Source organism: Rhinolophus hipposideros (assembly GCF_964194185.1).
Source record: "Rhinolophus hipposideros genome assembly, chromosome: 9".
NCBI lineage: Eukaryota > Metazoa > Chordata > Mammalia > Chiroptera > Rhinolophidae > Rhinolophus > Rhinolophus hipposideros.
In genome coordinates this window covers 70890483-70900861 of record NC_138055.1, presented here as the reverse complement: position 1 = coordinate 70900861, position 10379 = coordinate 70890483, and the positions used below count along the sequence as shown (strand labels likewise).

Sequence of the window (10379 nt, the reverse complement as noted above, 5' to 3'; positions counted from 1 at the left end):
CTTGTGCTTCTAGGTTCTAGAACTGTGAGACAATACATTTCTGTTAAGTCAATCAGTTTATGGTTTGTTATGGCAACCCGAGGAAACTAATACATTTCTATAGACACGTTGAATCATTCAGTCTTCACAATGACCCTATTTACTTATTCCCCAAGGCGCTAGCATGAAAGTGCAGAATAAAAGAAAAAGTCCTACTCTTTTGTGAGAGTAGGCCAGATGAAAAATAAACAAATCCATTGTATATCAGATAATGAGACCTAATGGAATGAAGTTAGGTATGGAAAGGGAGACAGAGTGTATTTGGAGGAGAGCGGCATGAAGTTAATATTTTATACAGGAGAGTCCACAAATCTTGTGTAGAAAGAATACTGCAACTTCTCAACAACTCACATGAAGGCCACACCTGGTGTACTCATTGAGCAAGTGCCTTTATCAGTCTGTTTAACATCTGGTGATGCTAACACCTATATGGAGGTATTTGCCCAAGGTTATACAGACAGCAACTGGGAGAGTTAGGATTTAAAACCAAGATCTCTAACTGCAAGAGCTCACCCTCTTATTTACCACCAGGGTCTACTTAAAAAAAAAAAAATTTATTGGGGAACAGTGTGTTTCTCCAGGGCTCATCAGCTCCAAGTGGTTGTCCTTCAGTCTAGCTCAGCTCCAAGTCCAGTTGCCGTTTTCAATCTTTAGTTGCAGGGGGCACAGTCCACCATCCCATGTGGGAATTGAACCTGCAACCTTGTTGTTGAGAGCTCGCGCTCTAACCTACTGAGCCATCCGGCCACCCCACTACCGGGGTCTTCTGGTCACTCTTATCTCTATTGATTTCAGTGTGATTTTTACATCTCTTCAGCCAGAGTCTAATTTCAGGTTTCTACAAGTAGGTAGAAAATATATTAGGTTGGTGCAAAAGTAATTGTGGTTTAAAAGTTTAAAAATAATTGCAAAAATTATTTTTTGCAATTACTTTTGTACCAACCTAATACTTGACAATCCTCCCCTAAGGAGTTTTCAATGATCTGGCATCTGTGTGAGGGTCATATGTCAAATGGTCTTATCATCCTTGAAGTCACTGATATCTCACAGACACTGAGGACGTGCTTATTTAGCCTGTAGATGATGCTCCATCCAACAGAACAATCAATAATATTAAATAGGAAGCACAATCATAGACAAGCATCACAAAACACAATTATACAAGGGTGAGAGTAGGCACTAAGGAAGCCCAAACCATAAAAATCATTACAAGATTGGCTAGTGACAGTCATTATATTAAGAGACCTGTGGCTCAGAGCTGATCATTAGATGACTCAGCAACATCACATCACAGTGGGAGTAGAGCTAAGACCAGCCACGACAGATGTAGATGTAATTCTTCCACTATTCTCTGAGTACCTCAAACCCTTACCAGTGTGTTACAGATAATACTGCCCCCCACCCCGAACCTAAAAAGGAGAAGATTCAAGCATTAGTATTGTAGTGTAGATAATAAAATTGGAAGAGTTAAAAAATAAGACTCAGTGTTAATGCTTGTTTGAAAAAAGGGATGTTTTCCTGTACTCCTGTTGGAACTCTGAATGCTACTACCTTGGTACAGGGCAATTTCATAGCATGCCTTAAAAGCCTTCAACTGTGCATATTCTTGGAGCAATCTCACTACAGGATTTTTTTCCCCCCTAAAGAAATCATTGAAAAGATTTAGTTATACAAGTGTTTTTTGCAGTATAATTTATAACAGTAAGATTGGTTAACATGGTGGAATATTATGTGGCCATTAAAAATATGGTTGCTAAATGATATTTTTAAAACTTTTTGGGTCAGACATCCTTTTCGGAATCTGATGTAAGCAGTCAACTCCCTACTTGGGAAGAAAGCACATATGTACCTATATAAACTTTTGTAGATAATTTCACAGAATTCATGGCCTATGTGAAGTCCTTGGACAGACTTAAAGGCTAGTACTCTGTAGTAAAAAGGAGTAATTAGTGATATGGGAAATCAATCCCCAAAGTACATATGTGTTGGTTTATGAAACTGTAAAGATACATATCAAAATAGCTGTTTGCTCTGAAGAGTGAGATAATGAGTTTTAAAACATTTCTTCTTTGGGCTTTTCAATATTTCTCTAATTTCCCACCACGAAAATGTATTATTTCAATATTATTTTAAAACATTATTGAATATGGACTAAAAAAAATTACACAGGAGCCTTACAGAAGTCCCCAAGAAATGTAGCAAAAATGAAAATTGATGAAAAGTACAGAGGAATAATATATTGCCAAAGGTAATAGGCACCACTCTGAGGAGGGCACAAAACAGTTCTCTGTGCTCATGAAACATTCAAGGGAAATGGATTTATTTAAACTAAAGGTTATGCTTGGGCAGGAAATAGAATTGCTTTTCTATCAGGGCTGTAAACTACTTAGATGGGTCACCCAAGGACAAGGTGAAACCTCTGTTCATGGAAATGTCAAAAGTGTAGCAAAAAATTATTGGTCTTGTTGATTTAAGCATCCATCTCCCTGAAGGCATGCAGCAGAATCAAGTGATTTATCTAGAGCGCTTCTGCTCAATTTGTTTTGGAAGCAGGGGTACTGGTCACAGGAGGGGAATGGTTGCCGGTACTCTGCTCCATCCCCACTTGCTTCTCTGGCGCCCTTTGAGTACTGCTTCCCTAATAAGGGAAGATTTGGATCTCCTATTAATAAATATTGGCTACCAGGGAAATTGGTGATCTAATTTCCACAAAATTGAAATTCATTTTTGTGCCTTAGTCCAAAGGCACAAAATGCCTTAGTGCCTTAGTCCATCACTAAATGCATTACACAGTAGGGAGACTGGTCAAGTGAAATTATCCTTCATGCTCACAGTTATTAATGTTAATAACTCCTCTGGGGGAAAGTATTCTGTTTATCGGGCAGATTGAATCCTCTGGAGATCTGCTGAATCTCTAATCCACTCTGTGGCCTGGCAATCCTTTGACCTTGTTATTTCTCATTTCTGATCTTGCTTGCCATTCTTTTGATGACCCCGAAGTACTGCTGCTAAAAGTATATACCTTAGAACCATTCAGTTTCTGTGATAGACTGTGTGGATTGAATTTAATTGTATTATACACACATGTACATACACATATGCACACAGAAACATACACACATATGTACTGCATGTATAGATGTAGAAATATGTAATACAATGTCATGGCTGAGAGCATGGGTCTGTGGACAGACTTTCTGAGTTGTGCACCACAGCTTTGTGCACAACTTGGAGCAACTTATTAAAACTCAGTAAACTTTTTAATCACAATGGGGATAATAATGGTTACCTTCCAGATAGGCTAGCAGTGATGATTAAATGTATTAATACAAGTACAATGGTTATACTATTGCCTGTGTATAGCGCCGATTACTGGCAGTGTTAACACTTGGTGAGTGTCAAAAGGTTTGTGAGAGGCTATCTGATTTGTTGTCCCTCCCAGCCCCAGGCCATACAACTCTTGCTTATTTCCAAGGCCACAGGAACCAGGATCTCCTTTGGATATTATATCCTTTCCAGCATTAGCTTCTCCAGAATAGATATGTCCCATTTGCCCCTACTAGTGCTAGGTCATTATGTAGACAAGATTATCCAAAGGGGGTTCATGATGTAGATTGAGCTCTCTCAGTTTTGGGCGCCTGTGGGAATGGAGTTCTGCCGGTTATCCCTAAGTTAACCTACTTGCAACCTGAGGAAGAGGTACCATCTTACTTAGTCCCTTGTATTTTTACTGGTCTTCAAGGCTGAGTACCACAGAGTGTGTTGGTTTATAGACTATCCTTTCTAATCCATAACTTCAGTCTAGTTGATTATCTCTTTACGTGTTCTTTGCCTTCCAATAGTAGGAAACCTGAATTCTTCTGGGGTTCTTGTTTCCTGGGATCCCAAACTTTCTGACTCTTCTAGCTGAGACAGAACTGAGTATATTGAGATGGTGACAAGGACAGCTCACAGAATCATGGATCGGTATATCTCCCTTCACATAGAAGTAAAATTTCTAAAGTTGTATATAAATAAAAAAATCTGTAGCAAATACAAACTTCTTGGAAAGTCCTTTTTTGGGTAAAGATTTTGCCCTATTTTCAAATTCTCAGTACTGTCTATTGCATAAAGCAGTGTCAGAAATCCTGGAAGTTATCAAAGAAATAGAAATTTTATTTGTCTTTGTAGAGTCCATATTTTAATTGAGAGTCAGGGCAAATATAAATTATGTTTCCTTCCCAATGTCTACGATTCTGTTTTGATTGCTCTATCATCATGGGAAGTAGAAACAGTTTCTACTAAACTTCACAGTTCAGGCTTCAGAGAGGCAAATCTGAAATATTTTCACTATTTTGATTTCCTAAAGGCTTGTGCTGGATTTACTGGACTTCATGTTATTTACATCATGTGATTTCATTCTATTCAATACAAGTGATTTATTCAGTCCACAACCAGTGAAATTTATTTAGCCTTCCAGAACTTTCATGCAAATCAAAACCAAAACAACATACCTTTGATGAACCTCTAGTTCTGACGTTTGGTTCTGAAAATATGGTCTTTTGGGCTTAGAGCCCTTTCAATTTCATGGGCTTCTCAAAAGTGTTCCTTAGAAAAGGAGGCCAGCATAGTTTGAGAGTCTGACAGTCTCCTTTGAGGTGAAGACAATGCTTTACTATTCAGGCGGGGCATCTCGGATTGAACGGAGCCTTTGGCACAGTCCATCAGGGTGCATTGTGACCTCCTAACATGATTGTTGGCCTGTCAGCTTTTCCATCTGTCGGAGAGAACTGGGAACAAAGTTTGAGTGATCCTTCCATTGTTTACCCCTGGCTCCTGCTTCCTCTCCTCTTTGCTTCCCACAGCTGCTCCACTGTCCTCCACTGGTTAGCTTCCTCACCTGGGACACTGAAAACTGGATAGTCCAAGGATGGGGCGAGTCATTGAATGCCTGCCTCTAGTCAAAGGAAGACACTAGACAGCCTCTGCTCTTTTTCCTTTTAAAGGAGATGGAGAGGACATTGCTGTGCATTGTGTCACAATGTAGATTTGGTCTGTTGTGCCCCAGTTGTCTAATCCAAGAGGCAGAGAGTTCATTGTTTGTATTCTTTGTGTCTTTGGGCTGACAATTCTTTAGCTGGCTATTTATGTATGTATGTATTTATATATATGGGTCTGATTTGGGGCCAGAAAGTATATGTTACATATAAAGCTCAAAAGAATTTTCCTGCTTAGAATTGAATAGTGAAAATAATAACTTGACTGCCACATAGAAAGGACACTTCGATGGCTGAAAGAAAACCTTTAGGGCCAACTTGACCCCTGAAGTTAGAAGAGATGGGGAGAAGGAGCAGGTCAAGTGTTTTTCACCTCTCCAGTTCAAGTTCTGTGAACTCTTTTATGGTTCACAAGCTGTTTCTGCTCAAAAACATTTTAGAAGTCTTACCACAAATTCTCTAATAGGCTTCAGAGTCATCTAGAAATAATTTCCCTTAATTAGATATAATGGATTGTCTGATGAACTCTGTGACTTTCTATTTGGTCTGGAAGAGGTAATTAGCCATGAACAATTGCACTTGCCATTTTTTATTATGCCAGTGTGAGAATTATGCATTTATTTTTTACAGTTGCCATGTGAAGAAACCTAAAGACGTTACTAAATAGTGTGTTTATTTTTCTTTTAAAACAAATATCTAAAATCAGAACACCTTCATCTGAGGTCTACCACATCTCCCCACTTCCACCCCCAGCACTCACTGACAAATCACTCACGCAAGTCTGTTTTCTCAGCTATACATTGGGGTTAATGATATTCGCAGGGTTAAAGAAAATAGCATCACGATTGCATTTAATAAATAATGATATGTTATTTTGTTTATAAATAATAATAATTAGACTTGTTAGAGGCTTGAATAAGCAATGTTTTTCAAATAGTGGGTTGCAACCCATTACTGGGTCCTGAAACCAGGACAGTTAAAAATAGAGTGAAACAGAATGGGATAAAAAACATAAGTATGTTAACAAGTAGTAAGGGCAAGTGTTCTGTCACTGAAGGCTGTGAAGTGTATGTGTATGCATAAGGTTGTGATATATAATGTGTTTTTTACTGTGGATCAAGGGCAATGTTTAAGAGCCTTATAAAACTGTGTGCTTTATAAAACATAAGCAACACTGACTTTTGAGCAAAGCAATTTTACCCACTCGATAAGTTTCATATAATTTTTCTAGCTGCTCTCCTCTGACTTTGTACTGAAGATAAAAATAAATTTTTGAAGTCTTAGACTCACAGAATCTTAATCAGATGCATTAAATAACAATTTTGAAAGCACACTATTTTCTCTCTTTAGCAGACACTATTGCTCACCTAATTGCCAGGCTTTTACATCTCTTTCTTCATTACTGCCATCTCTGGTGCTCTCCCATAAAACTCAGGGAAGATTGGCTTTATCTTAAGTTCCAGGGGTCAATCCTGACAGGTCTCAGCCAATCATAATGGTTTAATTTCCCTTGATAGTGATTAGTTTGGTAACGGACATGTGTCATAATTCCCGCCCATGAAAGGTGAGGAGAGTTCTCCTGAGGTGCTTCTGGAATGGCTTCCTTGCTGAAGTGAGTCACAGGAAAAGATTCCCCCTTCTCTTTCTTCCTCTAGATGTATCATTCACTGATGCCTTGTTCTGTGACAGAGATCTTTTAACTCTGAGAGGAACCATCTGAGGACATCCCAGGGGTTGGCAGAGCTGACAGAAGGAAATAACTTGGGGTCTTTGATGATGGTGCTGAGTCCCAAACACCCACCCTGAAGCTGTCTACCTCTACCTCTGACTTCTTTCTGAGATAACACATATTCTTTGTTGTCTAAGCTATTTTATATCAGAGTTTTCTGTTGCTTACAACTGGAAATATCATAGCTCATGTACCCAGAATAACATCTTGATTATGTTTCTAAATGTAACCCCTGTCACTAAATATCCTTGGAATATTTTGAGCTCTAACACATGGCTGTTTCGAACCTGAGAGCCAGATGTGAGTCAGAAGGTTCTTCTAAATCATTATGCCTCATATTTTTTGAGTCACCTCTCTACAGAGGTTGTTGGTAAAGGTGTGTAAGGGAAAGAGATTCTTAAGGCCTCATATGTGCATAGATATTATGCTTTGTACTTTTGGAAATAATTTGACATGTATTTTTATTGAGCATTCACTAATTGAAAATCATTTATTGAACACCTACAAATGCCAGAGTGTTAGGCATTTGGAAATACAGTGGTTACAATGATCAACATAGTTTTCTTCACTGCGAGCCTAAAACCAAGTTATTCTCAGTAACTTTGTAAAGTAGGGCAACTATTATGAAATTTATTATTTTGTGCATTTATTTATTAATTTGCCATGTTTTTGATGAGATTGTGCTTTATACAGGGCACTGTGCCAGGGAATGCAATGGTAAGCGAAACAGACATGACTCTTGCCTAGTCCACTTGGAACCTAAAACCTAGCTCTTTGTGATTATCTTACAAGGTAGTAAATATTATTAATTCATTCACTCAGCAAATATCTATAAAACACCCTCTATGTGCTAAGTACTCATGAGAAAACTGAAGCTGGAGAGGTGAAATGACTTAACTAACATAAAACAAGTTGGTGAGTAAGCTCAATCTAGAACACAAAATCTTTGGTGATCTAAATGACTTTCTCACTTGATCACATTGTTGTTTTTTTTTGTCTGTTAAGAATTGCTTTATTAATAGATACACACAAACTGTGAAGCACTAAGAAACTTAAACATCTAAGTCATAACAAACAGGTGGCAATTCAATATCCAGTGTTGACAGATTGCTTGAGGGAGACTGCAACAGACTGGACTCCCACGGTGGAGAGAGCATCTTCAGAGGAGAAGGGGGGCCTATGTGTAACAGCTTTTCAAATTCCCTCTCCTCATTGAAGAGCATGAGGAGGGCATTCCACTTAAGGGAAGCTGTGCTATCTGGTGCTCTTCAGGCAGATTGAAACTTTCAATATCTAGAGGATTGAAGGGAAATAATTTTTCTATTTCTGGATAGGTGTCATCCAAGACAGGAACCGAGCTTTTTGCTTTAACAGTCTTCTCCATCACCTTTTTGGCAGAGAAGCTTGTCTGTTTCTTTTTGCGAGGTCCACTCGTCTTTACTGACTTTTCTGTAGCTCTGTTGACAGTTCCCAAAGCCTTTCTGGCAGCTTTAGGTAAGGCTGGTGGAGCATCAAACATTTTGCCAACACATGGTGTTGAATCCTGAGGTCTCCCATCTAAAACTTTGACGGAAGGCCCAGACCCCAGCTTCAGCCGGTCCTTAGGAGCCACATGGGTGCCTGATTCTCCATTTTCCTTATCAACAAAGATCACAGTAGTCATTCTGGATTAACCTCGTTAGGATCAACAGCCAAAATCATCCACTATTTAGCCTCCAGCAGTCACACCATGCTTGGCATTTGAGATCACATTGTCTTTCAAACCATGCAAAGGATGGGCAATGGGCAATGAGAATTACTTCCTAAGCACACCTTGCCAAGTCTGTAAAAGAATTAGCATAAACATTGTCCTCTCAAACAAGGCGTAGAAAGTTAAGTGGGAAAATTCCTCTAAACTTTAAATGTAACATTTACTTTCGCATCCCGGGGGGTGGAAACAAACAAATAAACAAAACTAGACCAAATATTTTTATCTCAAAAGACTGGGGCTCCATCAGAATGTATGTTTACAAATGAATAAATAGGACTGTTAGGGTGCTTAAGGAAAAGAAAAATTGTAGAATTTGTGGAGGGAAGAACACGGATCAGTGCTTTTGTAACTATTCACTTGAAGTAGATTTTTGTCTACAGTATATTTTCCCCCAAAGTCCCAGTATCCTATCTGTCTGTGCTGTTGGAGTTCCTGAGATTGTTTAATTGTTTCTCCCTTTCTTCTTTAGATTGCTTACTTTTACTAAAGTCATTTTTGACTTGGCTTTATACAACATGTTTGACTCAGATTCTGATTCAGAAGGACAAGAAAGGATGTGTTAAGAACATCAAATATAGAACATTTAACGCTTAAAGGACTATAAGTTTCTAAGTAGCATAAATTCTCATAATTTGGAATCAGGGTTGGAAAATACCACTTTCTGAAGTGGTAACTAACAAGCATAAACATAATAAGACTTTAGTTACCTAGTTGAAATATTCCTAAGAAATGACATACCTTAAGAGAAGTAGGACAATATGAAAGAAGACAAAAAATTTTGAATAAATCAAGGAATAATGCTGAGAGAAAGTGGTAGGGAGGTCATCTCTGTACCGTGAGATAACTTGGTCCTGGGAGGTCTTGCTTTTCTGATCTGCACATGAATTCCAGGTGGTTATGGGAGTGTTCAAGAGCCCTTGGGAGAGTTGACAGGGAGGCTTCCTATCAGATCACTGGTTCTCTTGGAGTCATCTCTCCCTCTCAGATCATGTATAGAATTGTGTCCCTCCAGTGGTGTTGATGATAACATTCTACCTTACAATGTAGTTATTAATTGAGTGAATGGCCTGCCTGGAATCTCTTAGACTATAATCTAAAAGGATTGGTGTATTCTTAGTTCTATTCCCATATTTATAGCTTCAAACATAATTCCTGGTACATGGCAGAGAGTCAATGAGTATTCTTGAATGTTCAATGAGTGAAATAGAACATGGGTGTGAGTGTGAATATTACTCAAGTATAGAGGTGAAAATGTAAAATGTATAATTCTATTTTTATTGCATTTAACTTCTTTAGCAGTTGTTGCTTCTGTTGTTGTGGTTGTTGTTACCTTTCAATTTAGTATAATAAATAATCAAATACCGTGTTTCTCCGAAAATAATACCTAACTGGATAATCAGCTCTAATGTGTCTTTTGGAGCAAAAATTAATATAAGACCCGGTCTTATTTTATTATAACAAAAACCCGGGAATAATAATATAATATAATATAATATAATATAATATAAATGTAATACTAGGTCTTATATTAATTTTTGCTCCAAAAGACGCATTAGAGCTGATTGTCCAGATAGGTCTTATTTTCAGGGAAACATGATAGTGCAATATTGGAAAGCTGGTTTCCTAATGGAGGCAGAGAAAGCAATAAAATAATAACAAAGTTATCATTGAAGGAAATGCCATGAATGGAACTCACTCTGGACAATGTGACCTCTTTGGGAAAGAGCATATATGGGCAGACCAGGCAGCATGAAGTGTTTTCATTACTAATATTTTGTGTTTGAATTAATTTATTGTTCTTTCATTAAATAGTTACCATAGATTTCTCAGCTTTTGTCCCTGGTTGAATATAAAACAGAATATACACATACATTTTGGTTTGTAC

General features: G+C 38.0%; 1 pseudogene across 1 annotated transcript; it reads right to left on the bottom strand.

The window, feature by feature from the left end:
• Positions 1–7796: 7796 nt before the first annotated feature.
• On the bottom strand, positions 7797–8407 carry LOC308502045 (securin-like; annotated as a pseudogene). Its single transcript has one exon. The product of its transcript is annotated as a securin-like (transcript).
• Between the last annotated feature and the right edge of the window lie 1972 nt (positions 8408–10379).